The 9,861-nt window shown below is 41.4% G+C and overlaps 1 protein-coding gene across 1 annotated transcript in view; it reads right to left on the bottom strand.

The window, feature by feature from the left end:
* Positions 1–4,179: 4,179 nt before the first annotated feature.
* The window catches only part of Znf70 (zinc finger protein 70), an 86,283-nt gene continuing 80,601 nt past the window's right edge, over positions 4,180–9,861 (bottom strand). The window contains exons 4-7 of the transcript XR_011708811.1: positions 9,699–9,769; positions 9,126–9,277; positions 5,937–6,162; positions 4,180–4,361 (exon numbers count right to left, since the gene is read on the bottom strand). The gene's annotated coding sequence lies outside the window, so the exon portion shown is untranslated. The remainder of the gene's footprint in view (positions 4,362–5,936; positions 6,163–9,125; positions 9,278–9,698; positions 9,770–9,861) is intronic.

The following is a 9,861-nucleotide window of genomic DNA, read 5'->3' as shown; positions in this document are numbered from 1 at the left end:
TTGAGAACAGGAGGAAAATGAGTGGTGGGGCGGGGGAGAATAGGGCTGCAGTGAAGGCCAGAGGGATCCTGTAGCACTGGAACTGGGGGAAGAGGGAACTCAAACATTCCGACCTTAATGGTACTAGATGAGAAAAGGGAGATGTTGGTGCATATGTCATGACTCTTATGTCCAGTCTGTTGTGGATCTTCTGAACAAAACCAGGATTATCCTTCTGAAGTCTTGTATACTCGGCTCTTGTGTCTTCAACTTTATCCCACAATCTGAATCTACACTCACCAAATGGCACTTATTACTTCTCATTTCCTCTTCTTCGAACAGCAGCTGTTTCATAGGAAACAACCTGGAGAGGCCTCTCCTTGCCCATGTGGAATCAGATACTGATTCTCCTTTGTTTTTGTAACTAACTCCACTCAGGAGTGAGTCTGGTATCTTTGCAGAGATAAGAATGCACAGAATTTAACAGGTCATCATCAGGATCTTCCTAGGATCTGTGATTGTTACCTTATATGGCTAAAAATACTTTGCAGATGTGATTAAGGACCTTGAAATGGAGACATTGTCCTGGGTTATTCAGTGGGTCCTAAATGGAATCATGGTTGCCTCTATAAAAAGGAAGCAAAGGGCTGGGGATGTAGCTCAGTTGTTGAAGTGTTTGCCTTGCATGCCCAAGGCCCTGGGTTCACTCTCCAGCACCACAAAAAAACCACACCAACAAAAGGAAAGCTAAAAGAAGCCTTGAGGACAGAGTTTGGATAATGTAGCTACAACCCAAGGAATGCCAGCAACATCCCATATAGCTGTTGAAGACATGGAAGTGATTCTGTCCTGGAACCTCCAAAAGGAACCAACACTGTAGATACCAAAATTCCAACCCTTAAACCTCATTTTGGATTTCAGGCTCCCAGGACTATAATAAAATAAATTTCTGTTATTCTAAGCCCCTTAATTTGTGGTAATTTATTACAGCAGCAGTAGGAATTTAATATACCTGATATCAGACATTTTGGACATCCTGTCTATGTATTATACCCTTTTCATTTGTGCTGCACTTGGCCTCCTTAGTGCTATTGCCCTCTCACCTTGATAAACCTTGCGTGTGTAGGAAATTGTTTTTTAATATTCTCCAGTATATTCACTTTGGTTTTGTAAATGACAAGTTATATCTGTGAGAATTATCATGTTTGTCTCCTAATTTGCAGCAAACCAGCAGCTTATATCTATTGATTGGTTGAATGGGCAGTTTCTTCTAGAACAAATTAAATGGTCATACCTGCTTCATGGGGTGTCTGGAGGCAAGTATCACCTGCTAATTGCAGAGGAGAAACCTTTTGTTTGCTTCTTGGAGGAAGCACCTGGAACCTTCTTATTGGAAGCAGCCAGTGCCTTCTAGCTTTTTAAGGGAAATTATTCTCTCATTATACCCCAGGTGATGGGGCCTGGTCCCCAGTCCAGTGCACATCATCCATCTGGTGGGCATCTGACATGATTGTTTACACACAGACTTTTTAATTTTTGTTGTTGTTCTCACAAAAATAATTATTCATGCATTTGTTTAAGCTTAGAGTTTCTTTCTTTCTTTAATTGGAGATATTTCTTTGCTCCCATTCCTTAATAATTTTAAGTATAAGACACAAGATTTGCAATGAGAGATTTTGTGTTATACTGACATATAATAATCGTACATATTTATGGACTACAGTGTGATTTTTCAATACATGTATACAATATGTAATAATCAGATGAGGGTAATTGGTGGATCAATTCAAACACTTATCCTTTTTTTTTTGACTCACAGGTATTTTATTGTTGTTTTTAATCCTCTGATGATATGCAGAATTTGAAAGGTGCCCAGAAGGAAAGACACATAACTGAAGTCCATTCCTCCCAATTCCTGAGGCCTTTCCCCAATGGACCAGAGTCTCACAAGCTCAAAGTTTTCAAATGTATCATATATTATGTTGGAAATGCTTTTTATGTTTCATCTTCCCTAGGGCTTTTCATTCCCAGCACTTTGGCTGAGGGAAGTGAATTTCCCACTTGTTGAAGAGTCAATGACATGGATGCTATGCTCTTGGGCCCAGATCCTCCTTTAGGATTGAAGGGCGTTGCCCCACAGCCAGCAGTCAGCAGTCACCTTCAGCTTTCCCCTGGAGGGATCTTCCCTCTGCACTGTCCCCTTCCCATGTCACACCCTCCTTTCGGACATTAGCTACAGCTAGTGATTGTTGGACACTGGGATATATAGTCCATGTCCCCTTTCTGTACTGTGGGAGCTCCCTGAATGACCATCCCAGAGGTGGAGGTGGAGGTGGAACCCTGGTGGATGCAGTTCCCACATTGGCTGAGATGGAGCCACAGTGCAACAGGAGGGGTGGAGCTGTAGCAGGCTGAGCCCCTCAGACCTCCCTGCCTGAGGAACCTGCCCCAGGTTTGCTGTGGGCATCACCCACAGCCTCCAGGTGTGGGTATCCTAAGGATCTGCCTCCGCTTTCCAGCTGTGTCCTGGGCAGAAACTGAGCTTGTCATGGTTCTTGAGGTCATCATGAACTCTGATGGCTTGGGAGCCCTTTAATGTCACCTTTGCTCCACAGTTCTCTGTGGAGGCCAGGATTATTTTCAGTGCTGCTCTGCCTTCTGAGACTCTTGATCCCCAAACCCCATTTTTGTCCCTGCTCTCTACACAGGGGTCAATCTGTAGCTCCATCCCTACTCTAACTCTCTTTCCGCTTTATCCTTTGCTCAGGCCCACACACATCCACATCTAACTTGGTGACTTCCCAGGGAGAGCCAGAAGTGTCACACCACATGACCGTTTCCCCTAATCCTGTGCCCTCTCTTCCCTTGCACTGGGGTTTATGCCAAAAGCACTCCATGATAAACCTCTATGTGCTCATCTTGGCCTTAGTCCCTGTTCACAGGAGACCTGGCTTGTGACAGTTGTTACCAGTGAATCAGGTGGGAGAGATAAGACTAGGCAGATAGGAAATGGGTCCCCAGGCAACTTCCAGGGCAGTAGAGCACTACCAGAAGCTGTAGATTATTTTTTCCCCCAGTACTAGAAATTGATACCAGAGGTGCTTTACCACTGAGTCACATCCCATGTATTGTGCCCCTTTTATTCTTTTATTTTGAGTCAGGTTCTTAATAAATTGCTTAGGGCCTTGCTAAATTGCTGAAGCTAGCCTCGAACTCTCATCCTCCTGGCTCAGCCTCCCGAGCCACTGGGATTACATATGTGTGCCATCATACCCAGCTCAGCAGTAGCTTTTTGCTGAAAAATTTGCAAAAAAGGTTATTTTTAAATCAAGACATACTGACCTGGAGTTCACAGCCTCTCCAAAGAAAGAAAAATGCCTGATCTATGTTTTGATTGGACTAAATTCTGTATGAATGCCTCCTGGACACCTAGTTCCTTACTCAAGATTGGGCTGGGGGCTGACTTCCTTAAACATATAAATCCATATAAACTCCTAGACAATAGCCAATCACTGGCAACCCTCTTGGTTTCCCCTTCTAGGTGAGATTTGCTTTGTTTTGCTTTAATACATTCTTAAACTTTGCTTTTAGCCATTGCTGTCTGTCAATTTCATTTTTTGATTGCAAGACAAAGAACCTACCCAACTCCCAACTCCATGCTTCATGGTACAGCAGGAGAATGTTCCTGTTTGCCCTAGACCAAGAGGTTTCTCCAGGATATGGATCTTTCAGTGCTAAAACCAGGACAGTCCTGGGACCAGGAGTATCTCAGAAAAGAGACACTGAGGTAGAATTCTAGAGCAATGAAGACCCCAATATGATTGTGGGTGGCAGCGAGTTGAGAACACAAACTTTGCCAAAATGGAGTAATGTGATTATGTAAACTTTTACCGGTGTTTAATATGGATGCTTTACCTGTAGGAGTGAATGCAAAAAATAAAAAATAAAAAAGCCATGAGTCAGGCATTTGAGAAATATGAAAAAATGATATTTTAGGGAACATGGAACCTATTCCAATAGTGCCCGTGTTCAAGCAGTTTGGTAGCACTGTGGCCAAGTATGATTGATGATTTGCAAAAAGTAAAACACTGCTTATACAGAGGTGTTTTTCTATGATACATTTTTATTTTATGGAAAAAATCTTTAAAATCAATTGGTAGCAAGTGTCTGTTATTTAGCATAAAACATCAATATTAAATATTGCACTCATTTTCAAAATTAACATTTAGACTATACAAGTTAAAATAAACTGCATCTAATTTAAACTATGGAGAGAACAAGCAGGAAATTGCTCCTGTACTTTGACCTTAATGCTTCATTCTTGCTTCCCATTACTCAGGAAGCTCCAGATCCTCCCAGCCGCCAGGTGTCCATATAGGAATCTGCAAAACAGAAACAGGTACAAGGTCACTGGGGAGACACAGAGAAAAAGTAGGGTCTCACTGCGGGGGAGGAATACAGGAATAGAACGCTTCTCAGGCCCTGAAAAGTGACCCTGGGATCTGACCTTCCCAGGGGTTCAGGTCAGGGAGCACTGAGACCTGTTTGCTGTCCTCTGCTGAGGGTATTGTCTGTGGGCCCAATGTCTACAACTGTCCTTCAGGAGCAAATTCTCCTGTGCATACACCTGTGTATACAGCCTTCAGGGGCTGCTCCCATGGACAGTGAACTTGAGGCAGAGGAAAGAGTAGTTTCTATGACCCTGGAATGGAAAGACCTAGTCCCACACACCTGGGCCACCTGAGGAGCAGGAGATCTGATAACTCAGGGGGAAGGTGAAACTATGTCCCTACATCCATGAAATCCCAGGATACATCACGTGACCCACATGGAATTCTTTATTAATTCCTGGAATTCTTTATTATTTTCCCCTAACACTGTAAAACTTCTTATTTACACCCTCATCAAACTTGTTTTTTTTTAATATCCTTTGCTGTGGTTTAATATATATCTCATTATTTCAAAATGTTCCAGTGGGAAAATGGTTACTGAGGACAATACTTTTTTAAAGAGTGATAAAATTTATTATATTTGTTATTAAATTATAAAATCAGAAAATACATAAAATCAAGGTAAACAACTTATGATCTGGCTCTTTTAACTCACTCATATGAGCAATGCATTGCATTGCTTCAGGTGCTTGCTTTGTTCAAATTTGACAAACATACAAAAATTTGTACCATTCATCTCTATATCCAAAACCCTTCAAACCTCAGAGAAATAGTGCCATGAAGTGAACCCAGGCCCCCACAAGGCTCCACAGAAGATGAGGTCCCCAGAGGCATGATGAAATCCCACCTGTTCTTGGGTCCTGTAGTGTTCCCAGATACCACGACTTGCTAAGTGCCTATAGCACTCAAAGCTGAACCAAGAGGGCTGTCCTTCCTGCATGAGCAGGAGCCACTCTCCACCCCACATTCTTCCAGGAGGCTTGAACCACACAAGGTCAGGACAGCTTTCCAATGTCTCCCCATACCTAGTGATTCACTGGCCATGCTCCCTGATGGCTTTAGTGGGTTGGGCAGGCACAGCTGGTTACCAGAGAACGAGAGGTTGTACAACTTGGTGGCATTTCACAAATGACACAATGAGTAGCACCCTCAGAATTCATGCACATGTTGGATCTACCAGTTCTTACAGCCTCTCCTAGTTAAAGCGGCTATGGGAGGTTTGGCCTGACAGGAGTAGGAGAAGCTATGGAATGGGTATCCATTTCCTGTGACACTAGGACAATAAATGTAGTCACAAACACAATGCTGTGTAACAAAACCCATGAACACAAAGTTTCTTACTACTATGTCATTAAATGGTAAAATAAATATATCATATTTTTTTCCTTATTTTTCCTTTTTGTTTTTTCATTGTTTGTGATTTCATGCCCCCTTCCCCTGGCTCCAAAGCAACAGGTGTAAACCAATTGTTCCCAAATACTGGCTCTGATTGGTATTGTTACATACCTGGAGAGTCTTCCTTTTCATTATGGAGTCACTGATATTCTCTACAAGCAAATCTTTAGAAACACAAATATAAACAATGAGTTATTTGAACTTGGTGCTCCCTATACCAGTTGAGGATATGCAGGCTCACATAACATCTCACAGCTCTTTCCTCTGGGTGGTAAGTTGCGCTCTGGGCTCTACAGACTTGGAGGCCTTCATCAAGACATTGCAATCAGTTGCAAACCTTCAAGGGAAATAGAGGAGCTGAATAAATTATCTTTCAACTTCTCACTTCCACTAACCCATTATGATTCTAACTTCCAAACATACAAACCTGAATTTTCAACTTTGCTGCATATGCATTGAGATTTATGAGTTCAATGGACAGACCCCAGGCCAGGCTCAGAAAGCAACTGCCCACAAGAGGTTGGAATATTCTCTTGAGGTTCCAAATGTTTGATTTCATTTAGTTAAATTAAATTAAATATAGGTAGCAACCATGGAGGACTTATACATTGAATGGCAATGACCTAAAGTCCAAAGATGGGGAAGACAAAACCTCCCTTCCCTTGGCATTCCCTTTCAGAGTAATTTGCTAGCCTGATCCAATTATTCATTAACAAGTGCACTCTGAGAACATGCACAAGGGCCAGTATTTTATGAGTTCCTGGAGATGCTAAAACAATGAGGCTAAAGTCCAGGCCCATGTGGAGTCCCAATAGTGCCCAGGAAAACCTATCCGGAAGTGATGAGCCCAGTAAGAGCTAAGAGGCAGGGGAAACAATGTTGTCTTCAGGAGCCTACCTTTATCCTCCTGAGCCTGGGTCAGAGCCTGAACATCCATCTGCCTTGGGGTGGGGCACAACAGGACAGAAGAATTAAAGAGGAGACTTTTCCCACCTGAGGAAGATCCTAGCCCAGGGTATTTTAATCAGATACTCATGAAACTAAGACAAGCTTACCAGGACTAAGCTCAGGAATGAGAAGGAATGAAGAGTATATGGGTCCTGCCCATGTAGTGACTGCCCAGGGCCAAGACCCCCCTACCCATGAAAGGAGGACATAGACAGAATCTAAGGCTGGCAATTTTAGGATATGTCAGAGACACTTTCAAATTGATGTCCTCTGAACCATACAAGGAAGCAGCTACCTTATAGTAGAGCCCATGCATCCCACACTGCCATTAGAATGTGCTACAACTGCACTGACCAAACACAGTTTAAATATGTTTTCTGGGCCAGACAATCCTTAGCCAGCACTCTCTCCATGAGAACTGATTGTCTGAAAACTTTGAGAAGCAATAAAAAGTGGACTTCTGTCCCAGCATATGGAATTTCAGTCTTAGGACCAACCCTGAAGTCCATCGCTATAAACTTAATTCCTGCCAGTTTGGACCAGAGATGTGGGCACCTGACTGCTTTTCTCTAACTCTCACTATTTTCTGTGGGTATAACTGTCATCATTATAGTCATTACTATCACACAGGGAGATAGAAAAGACATGCACATGAAGAAGGCTTCTCTCTCCTGGCTTTTAAGAGACAATTGTGCAATGCTTATGTCACATGTAAGAGTCACATCTTGCTCATTCCCACTCAGGAAGGGCCTAATTGTATGACTTGCTCAGATAATGATATTAACCTGATTCTGTAGACCTGCAACCTTGGCATCCACCTTCATCCCAGGAGATGGATTCCTTTATGTCTTCCTCCAGCCTGGTAACTATTGTCCTTCATAAGGTCTATACTATGCTCTGCCCTTCTTCTCTCTCTCATGGAATCCACTGGACAGCTCTCCATAAATTCATGGAGCCCAAGGGGTGGTAACACTGGTTTTTATCTCACACACAGCAGAATTATTAGTGAGCTATCACCTAGAAATTCAAGATTTCTAGGATAATTTTGTCTCAAGTCCATGGTTTCTGAGGGTAACTAAGTGAAATTTGTAAATATTAGAGTCTGAGGGTAACTAAGTGAAATTTGTAAATATTAGAAATTTGTAAATATATAAGACTCTAATATTTACAAATTTCACTTAGTTACCCTCAGAAACCATGGACTTGAGACAAAATTACCCTCATCTTGTTTTTATGGGGAAAATATTCACACCTATAGGGTGATCAAATTTTATTAAAATTCAATATTTTCCACAAAAAAAAAATGTTGCCAAAGTAAACTCAAATCATTGCTTGGCTTATTTTATATTCATTTAGTCTTAGAACTATGTTGACCTTGTTTCATTGTAAAGATCTCAGAAACAACCAAAGAGATATGATGGAGATTCTTTTCCTTGGCTGCATTTATCTCTCTCCACCTTGCAGTGAATGACTTCCCCTTAGTCATTCTAGAAAGGAAGCTCAACCTGATGCTCAGTACCTCAAGCAAACCTCTTTTTCACCATACATTTTACAGTATTTCTGTCCAGTGCAACAAAACCATGACCAGAGTAAATGAGGGGAGACAGATTTTTCACATACAAAAGGCATGTGCTACTCTTAGTAACATTATCAATTATTAGACCTCCATGGAGAAATTTGGAGTGAATTTCCCAAACTCTGCCTTCAGGCTCTTTCTGTTAGATTTCTACTAGAACTGTGGTTGTACCAGGGTTTCATTACAAAGGAAATACCCTTCCCAGCACTCCATGTTCAAACTGGGTTGGATAAATTAATTCTAAGGTCTTTTTGAGAAAAGGGTTATGTATAAAAAAATTGTCAAGAATAAAGAATTATGACTAATCAAATGCCAAGAACAAGTATAGAGGCCTGCTGCCAGGTGATTCATTATAAAATGAAGTTGCTACTAGCTCATTAACAGGGATTATGAAACACATCTTTGTCCCCTTTATATCCTGGGAACATTGTCCTGGGTTTTGATGTGATATTTTCCATGTTAATTGAGGTATACTTTACATGCAGTAAATTGCACACATTTAGAGTGTATAATTTGGTTAATTTATATCTATTTATAATCATGCTGCAATAAAGATAGCATTTTTATTGAGAACATTCACACTGGTGACTAAGGGAATAAATATTTAGTAAAACCCACACACAGGCACAATCAGAATAATATCACACAAATGCACACACAGACACACTGCTTCCCTGAACACACATCCTCATACCACCTAAAGGGAACAAGTTGCTTTCAGAGGAAATGAAGAATAGCCATCAGTTCAACTGGAAAATCAGTTCCTACCACCATACCCCAGTCCTTATCCATGGCAGACAGTTGGAATCAGGGCGGCTCTCCACATGAAAGTTAGCAAGACAGTTCCACCTTCCTCATCATCTAGACAATTCATCAGCAAGTGAGTGATTCCACAGTGCATACCATTTTCAGTACCTCTTGCATCTACCTGTAATTACAGAGAAAGGATCACTAATGTTGACAGTCCATCCTGATTCTCTTCTTCATTTTGTGACATTAGGAAAACAGATGGAAAGCAGGTCAAGTCAGAAGAACCCAAAGGCAAGGACAAATCAAACCTGCTTTCGCCAGGACATCACATCTTCCCAGGTGACGTATATCTAAAGTCTCTTGTGGTTGGAAATTACAAAATTATTTTCCAGGGAGTTGCTGAGGAAAATGCTTTCAACTATACACTTTAAAATGATCATGTGATTTTTAAAAATTGTCTTGAATCTGGTATCAGTTGCTAATAGACTCTTCACCAAGGAAACTGTATATATCATCTAAACTATGCATCTTCAGATTTTCAGTAGAAAGAAACCAAGAAGACAATACTTCCATTTCAAACGAAGATAATGAGACCTTACCAGGACATTCAGTGGGTCCTCCTTGTCGTTTCTGTCACTTGCAAGTGATTCCAACAAGTCCTCAGAGGAAACTAAGAAGACAAAGAGTAATTGTCAGTATCTGGTTGTTTCTGCTCATGAATTATTGAGGGGCATTACTTGATATGGATGCACGGCAAGCGTG

The sequence above is a fragment of the Marmota flaviventris genome, chromosome 1 (assembly GCF_047511675.1).
Source record: "Marmota flaviventris isolate mMarFla1 chromosome 1, mMarFla1.hap1, whole genome shotgun sequence".
Classification (NCBI taxonomy): Eukaryota; Metazoa; Chordata; class Mammalia; order Rodentia; family Sciuridae; genus Marmota; species Marmota flaviventris.
This window is presented reverse-complemented; position numbering and strand designations above follow the sequence as displayed.